The following is an 8,654-nucleotide window of genomic DNA, read 5'->3' as shown; positions in this document are numbered from 1 at the left end:
GTAGACATTATTGATTCCTACTTCTTTAACACTATTAACACAATTGCACTAGCCCCGCACGATCTCTGAGACCGGGCCGCTATTCTTTTCCACACAAAATCTTGTGGGGGTATGAGAATCGCTTCAGTTCCTAGGTACCTTTGTGTATCGTCGAGAGCAATGCTTTAGAGTGAGTACATTTCTTGTCTTGAGGCTTTGTGCCACATTGCAATATATTACCGTGTGACAGACTGGGGTGAATATTAATTAAATAGGAAAACACAATTTTCGTCTTGTAACTGTAACATATTTATGTGTTTGGACTATATTGGTGCAACATGTACAGCTTGCAAAGAAAGTATTTTTGAAAATACATAGCTTTCCCATTGTTGTTCAGAAATGTTCTTACAAGTGCCTAAAATATTAGTTGCTATTAAGCGCATAGCATATTTAATTTATTACAATGTTTAGGAAAATCTAGTAATGAAGTATCCGATGTAGCCAAAAGATTTTATTTTATTTTGAGTAAATTCCTTGTATTTTCAAGTAACTCTATTTATGTATTGGTTATAACAAGTTTTATAGTTCTGTTATAATCTCATACTGAAGAAGTAAAAAATTTCAAGATTTTTCAGGAGGTCTCCGAGACCGGGGCAACCAAACTTGTCCGAAATATTTGCGCAAATCGTGCTATAGTAAATGGTAACAAAGTGCATTACAGATATATTGTCGGTACTAAATTTTTTAGATTTGGAGCTTCTTTAAGCTTATGTAGTTGTCTGATTCTGTCCGAATAAAGAGTTTTAGACAAAATAGAAATGGAAATATAGGAATGAAATGTTAATTTATGAAATCATTGAATATTATTAAAACTAACAATAGTTTATTTTCAATGAACATATTGCTTTTTGATATTTCTGTGTTTTGGTTGTACACATTTCAAGATCAACCAAGATCATTACAACTAAGAGCTGATGAAAGTAATACAACTTGATAGGTGATTTGTAAGCAATTCTTGTTTGGAATAAGTAAAATTCTAAGGAATATGCACTAAGTATAGATTTTTTAATATTTCTATTATTTGCAAATTATGCAATATTAAAAAGAGCTTATGACTAATAATGTTTTTATATGATTAGTATTATGTTCTTTATTATTTCTTTATTACTCTTTCTTTCCGAAATGGCTATGCAAGTATTAAATTATTTCTCAAACTGTCTTTGGTTATCTGCATAAATAATTAATTATAAAATATTCTATCATACAAAAATATTATTGCATTTATATTTTCTTACCTCATTTTTACTTCGCTTAATTATATTGTACCTACTAGCGACCCGCCCCGGCTTCGCACGGGTGCAATGCTGATACTAAATTAAATACACTACAGAAAAAATATGAACGTTGTATATAAAAACATAGCGGCCCGCTCCGACTTTGCACGGGCATAAAATATATATGCCTATGTCACTCAATGAAAACATGATTAAAATCGATCCAGTATTTTTGGTTCATTCATTACTGCCCTTGGCCTGCACGCATTAAATTTGGAGTAAAACAATTCCTCTTCCCCTATACTTATTATGAAGATTTCCTGCTATCTTTGGAATATCTAAATTCATACAATTTTTATTACATTACACATTTTTAAACGCAAATTTTAAATTTGTAATATCTCCGAAAATATTTGTTTAATTTACATGCTGTAAGGAACCATATTGATCTATATTAATTGCACACTGTATTTAAGGTACTTAATTCGATAAGGATTAATGCCGTATTGCTAAAAATAGCTTCGTAAATAATCCATTTTCTCACGTAAAAAGTAAACAATAAAAATGGTTAATGTGGGTTATCCCTAAAAGATAAACATATACCATCGCGGACTTTTTTGTAGACCTTTTTATGGTATACAATACTGTAGTACATTAATTTGATCTAACTCGTAGGGTTAGGCAGCGTTTTTCCTAATTTCTAAATAAGCCTAAAAAAATAGGTTAATTTACGACATCACGTTAGAAATCTCTAAAATTAGCAATGTTGCCTTAGTATATTTTGCATGTATTATACATATAAACCTTCCTCTTGAATGACTCTATCTACTGAAAAAAACCGCATCAAAATCCGTTGCGTAGTTTTAAAGATTTAAGCGCACATAGGGATATAGGGACAGAAAAGGCGACTTTGTTTTATACTATGTAGTGATACTATCATAAATCTTCGGGAACAATTCTCAATTTGTCGAAATATCTGTAAATTCAGAGGTATCTTTTTGTCAGAGTTAATTATCGTTACATAAGAATAATATAAATTAGTGTTACAAAATTATAATATTTTACTAATAAATCATAGCTTATATCCACATTTTCATATCGTTTTGTCATAATTTTCCTTATAAAATAATAAATATATTTTTATTTTAACAAACTTTGAAAAATAATATAAACGTAAAATTAACCACTCACTGAAATGTCATCTAGGAATAGACTATTGGGCAACAAACTATATATGGTGTATAATTGGCTAGTTGAGCATATGCGCGCTTAAGTAACGAATAATATTCTAATTTAGATCTATATTATCAGCTCTCAGACTATTCTTTAAAATATTTTTTTCATTACCAATAGAAATACATACAGAATATATGGGCTGAAAAGTCCCGGGAGTAACAAAGAAACCGCGTTTTTTTTGTTAAAAATTGGCTTTATTCATCAACATAACATCAAGAGCCAAACAATCATTCTAGCGCCGTTATAACATTTCAATACCACTTTTGTATAACGATTTATCTTTTGTTAAAAAATAGGCCTATCGCCAGTTGCTGCTAACTCAGATGACGATTACATTGTTACATATCGACGCAAAACTTTCGGTTTATTACGTTTAAACATGACCAAAATATTGCTCAGAATCATCAACACGTTCTTGTTTTTGGTCAACAGTGAGCGAACACGGCATCCATTTTGATCAAATCTTTCTCATAGTCAAATGCTCATGCAAAATGAGATCAACACATTATTTTGATGTCTTTACGATGTTAGCTAACTCACGCAACTTCACATTTCGATCATTCAGAACGATTATGTCGTTATTTATTGTGTTACCATCTCATTTGAACGTCTACAACGTTCTGCATCATCGGTGTCTTTACGACCATTTTCAAGTCATCGATTCGCTTGAACGGTATTTTTTTCAATCAAGAAGTAGTGTAAAATTAAAACACCAAACTGTTCTTGAACTACTGTTTTGAATATAACAAAAGTAGTGTCACTCTATGCACAATAACTAACAAACTTATGAGTAGAATATCATGACATTTTAATGCAATAACACTAGCGCCATCTATGTATTAGGCTGGGGAATTTTCAGCCCATGTTTTATTGATAAATTACTATCTAATGTAAAAAAGTGATAGTAAGTTGTTTATTCTTTTTTATTTCAATGAAAAATACCTGAAGCTCATGCCGCTAAAATAGAATATCTCCTTAAAAAGGCAAATATTTAATATCGGTGTGCTGGAACCTTATTGGGCCATTTTGTAAGATTCAAAAGCAGGTGTTTACCAAGAGAGCAAAAAATTCCGTTTTAAAATGGCTAATTGTCATAAAGGCCACTTTAAAAATGAACGTGAAGTAACTGAGTGAACGGCAAACATCATTATTCTAATCAGCCAACCTTTTAGCGGCTTTTTAGCATATTAAATTGTAAACCGCCACCATTACACGGATCCTACAACGAGACTGTATGAAATTTAAAAGACAAATAAATAAACCTCGAGTACTCGGTCACGTCCAAGTCCTCTTAACAACTTATCGCTGCCCGGCTGAAAATCACGAACCAACAATTTTCGGCTTCAGCGGCGTTAAACAACATGAAGGACCATTTGTAAAAAGTGTCTATAAACAGAATTGTGAAGAAACTGAATCACCTGCTCTAAGATTGGATTTATTCACACGGATACACATGTGATATATATTTTTATCTGTTTAAATTGATTGGCTTTGTCCTATTCGGAATTTCAATCCCTAAGAAATCTGCATAAACGTTTTTTATATGTTACATTTTTACTAATTGTTGCCGGTCAACCTACAATTTGTCTTTACAATAACGTAAATCTAGGCATATATCTAGGAGAATACATAGGTTTCCCAAGAGTTGCAATACGTATAATTGTTATAATATTGTTTGTTTAAACAACAGCAAATTATTACTTATGGATAATTGGGACATTCTTCCAGTTAGCCAATACATTTTTTGTAATTTGTTTTGTTTTATTAATTAACGACTTAACAGCCTCTCGGACTTTTTAGTGCCAGTGTTTAAATACCTTCTAAGAAAACACAAATATTTTAAATTGTTGACAAAGTACAATAATTATAGACTAGATCTTAATATACATAACAGGTCAATTGAAAACTCAGCGGCTTACCATAGTAAAAAAATATTTTTTTGACAAAGTTTGTTTTTTTTACTCAACCTAATTCCCTTCAAGGGTGATACACTGACTATAGCGACCCTTCAACATTTTAATACCACTTTTGTAGTACGATTTGTCCTTTGCTTCAAAATAGGCCTCAGTTTCGGTGATCACCTTTTCATTCGACGAGAATTTCTTTCTAGTGAGCATTCTTTTGAGATCTGAGAAAAAGAAATAGCCACTGGGGGCCAGATCTGGAGAATGCGGTGGATGAGGAAGCAATTCGAAGCCCAATTCATGGATTTTTGCCATCGTTTTCGCTGATTTGTGACACGGTGCATTGTCTTGGTGAAGCAGCACTTTCTGTTTCTTCAAATGCGGCAGTTTTTCACCGATTTTGTCCTTCAAACGGTCCAATAATGCTATGTAATAGTCGCTGTTGATGGTTCTTCCTTTTTCAAGGTAGTCAATGAAAATTATTCCATGCGCATCCCAAAATACAGACGTCATAACCTTGCTAGTCGACTGTAAATATAGCGATTTAATTTCAGTAGCGCCATCTATGTGTCAGGCCGGGACTTTTCAATTGACCTGTTAGAACAAATCAGTGTATATATAAATAAGATATTAAACATATAAAGCATACATACAAAAGTACATTGTCGTTTTTTATCGCCGTTCAATAAATCGTCTCTTCTTCCCCAAAATAAAACAGTTTTATTAAGTAAAATAACTTTTTCTTCTTTAAAATCCTTTCGCATGTTATAATGAGCGCAACTGGTAGGATTCAGGAGAGACCTATTAATTATCATGAAAAGGAGGCAGGTTGACGTTGGATTGATAATATTTCCGCAGATTCTCAATGAATTTATTGGTGTTGTTCGGCAGAAAGTATCGCAGCTGAAGGTGTGAGGTCATATAGGATCGACTAAAGGTACTCTGACCTGTAGTTATAAGCTATTTGAAGTAGGAAACAATGAAGCTTTGATAAACACTCTAGCTCGTGCATTACCGGTATATACATCACGGTTGAAGGTGTGAAACTGCCAAAGGGGGACTGAATTTGCTGTGAATTAACATAGTCGACTGGGATTTGGACAGAAGCTTGCATTCCAAGGTGAATTACTACCAAAGCTGAATTGCTATAGCTCTGTTTCTTAGCCGTAGAGTATACACTTCAAAATTTAGAAAACTATGCCTTAGAGGTAAAAATGCTATTACAACACGTACATCCATGTGGCCCTTTCTTTAGAAAGGATATGTTACGTAACGCGGCCCCAAGTATCCATATATTTTAAAACAATCCTGATGGTGAATGAGCGAGACCAGTTGGTCTGAACAATTTTGAGATATTTTGTAGTATTGATTAATTTTAGTTGTTTACTATTAATTTTGTAGCTTTAACTGTAAGTAAGTGTTAAAGTGCAAAAACGAAACAGAAGTGTTCCTTTCTATGGTGTGAAAGTTTCAGTTGGAAGTATAGTTTTGCAAAGGATCATGCTCTAAGCTAGAAATTGCTTTTAGAAGTCAACAATGACAAAGTGCAGGAAATCTCTTGTAAAATCTAATGTGATGAAAATGTAGGTTGATTGCATTTCAGATTAGAGGGATATAAACTCAGATATGGAAGATCTTGCATGATAAATGGTAAATTAAACATTTATCATGTATTTCGAAACATATTATAAGTTGAAGATACTTATTCATCTGTTGCATATTATATAAAAAAAATATATATAAAAGGATCAAGAGGTTAGTTAAATTGTTTTTGAAGGAAGTAAATTGTGAGATTTTAATTGAAATTGTTATTTTTTGTTTTGTTTTGGTGGATGAAAAGTTGAAAATCTGCTTTGTAAAATCTAAATATATGCATAGTGTTCAAATATATACTTTCAACAAATATATATAAGGAAAAAAAAACTCCAGAAAGGACAATTCAGATGCATAATATATTACTCAGTTAACTATATTCCCTATAACTATGTACCAAGTTGTTATCGGGGCAATGTAGATTTTTTCATATTTGTTAAGATGAAAATTGTAGTATAAAAATAAATAACAGCTTGTATTTTTCAATATATTTTGTAGATTTGACACTGAAGTGTTTGTTCTTTAGGAAAAAAATTATTGTATTTTACCAATTACAATTTTACCAAAAGTTTAACCCAATAACAATGTACAATTAGCAAATAAGTTTTCACAAACCAAATTACACGTATATTCATATAAACTGTTATTCATTAAACTGGTTAACTGAATAAGGTATGATTTACATACATAATATTTAATATCGTTAATTATTCCTTTATTACATACAATTTCCAGTATATTACCATTTAAAATTTTATTATTTGCATAAAGTAGATGTTCTCTATTTGTTAAACGTCAATTCTTAGAGTATATACTGCTTTTTTATGTTTTTTGATTTTGCTTAACATAACATTTTGGAATAGTAGTTATATTGTTACTATTATGTATATATTTTTATAAATAATTTTTTTTTAGTTAAATTACATTTTTATGACCTTTCCCACTAAAAATATTCCCGCTTGTGAACATTGCCTGCTATATCTGACTATTATGTGGTACTATTAACTCTGGAGTAATCTGGAGAAATATAATATTGTAGCTCAATCCTTCGTATTCATTCTCATTCCATCCGTTCCATCGTGTTATTAACTACAAATCGATTGATAGAAAAAGCAACTACATTTCCAATTTCCACCATCTGATGAAAGTATCTGCATTTATTTTTCGTTTAAACTGAAACTCCGAAACACTCTGACAATTTTCAGATGTCCAAGTCCGACGGTTTAATTTTCGTTAAACATTCGAAAACTCTCCCCATTTGATTACACATGCCGCTGTGTAATTTCCCTCTACCCTTAGAATATAGCGATCGTTAATGTGGGACGAGCAATTTAAAATTTCCAGCGTTGTTTTACATACTTTTTGCCATTTAATTCTCTCTTTCAGCCTGATATTTCTTTGTCCGTGGTTATCGACAAATGGAACGTGTTGTACAAAGGCCGATATTTGAAATTATAATTCGGCTAGGATAACCATGGTTCGATATTTTTGTAAGTGTTGATGGCGAGGCTGGTGAATTTAGGAGAAATAGTTTAACAGAAAAAGCTAACGATAAATACAAAAGTTGCGAACTTTGTATGGTATTTATGTTAATACATTAATACAGCAACTGGGGTATCTTCTATATATTAATAGGCTCGGGAAAAATTTTGTCTGTCTTTTTGACAAAAAACGGGGATCCTTAGAGGTTTTAGATTTCACAGGGTTAAAGTTTATATGGTAGAAGAATTTTTAAACAACGTAAAATTTTTGTGTAATATGTACTACAAATCAGTAAATTCCAATAAAATGAAATACACTCAAATCAAGCAACCAGGAATAGCCGCATAAAGCCACAAAATATATAAACAAATTTTGTAGGCTCTGGCCGACTAGCAGCCAGCTCCATGGCTTTACGGTAGATTACTCGTCGTTACTACCGGTAGGCGTAATTTTTGAAATCAAAATATGCCAGCGCTGTGCGGATTTTGATATTTTGGGAATATCGGCAGGACAAATTCCTAATTTTTATATGTGAAACGATATTAAGAAGGAAAGCGAGTGTGTTAAAACAGTATTAAACGAAATTACTTAATTTTTAGCAGAGTTGTTTAGATTTTGTGTTACTTTTGGTTGTTCCCGTATTGTCGGATCTATTAGAGTTATGAAAAGTTTAGGTAAAAAATAATTAATAAATAGTATGATCATGTAAAGTTCGGAAGATATATATATATATATATATATATATATATATATATATTTATACATATATATATATATATTTATATATATATATATATATATATATATATATATATATATATATATATATATATATATATATATATATATATATATAGACTAAAAAGTTAATTGAGACAGTTAATTGAGTTAACAAGAATCGTCTGTTCTCTTTATTTATAATTAATTACGGAACACATAGGACAAATAGAAAAGATTATGAATTAGTCGGCTTGGTGGCGCAGTGGTAAAGGCGATGGGACACGGTCCTCCTACTGTTGCGATAGCCGTAGGTTCGAATCCTGCAGGGGCATGGTCGTAAATTTGGGTTTATGATTGTTTAAAATTTTGCGAATGTTCTAGGCAAGAGTGTAAAATCCGACAAGGAAAATGATCCCAGTCACGCCGGTAACCAGACGGGGTAAGACCGGATGTCTTCTGGGATGAT

This window comes from Rhynchophorus ferrugineus, unplaced genomic scaffold (assembly GCF_030347505.1).
Source record: "Rhynchophorus ferrugineus isolate W39M unplaced genomic scaffold, kcgeb_rfMv2 rfM2, whole genome shotgun sequence".
NCBI classification, from domain to species: domain Eukaryota; kingdom Metazoa; phylum Arthropoda; class Insecta; order Coleoptera; family Curculionidae; genus Rhynchophorus; species Rhynchophorus ferrugineus.
This window is presented reverse-complemented; position numbering follows the sequence as displayed.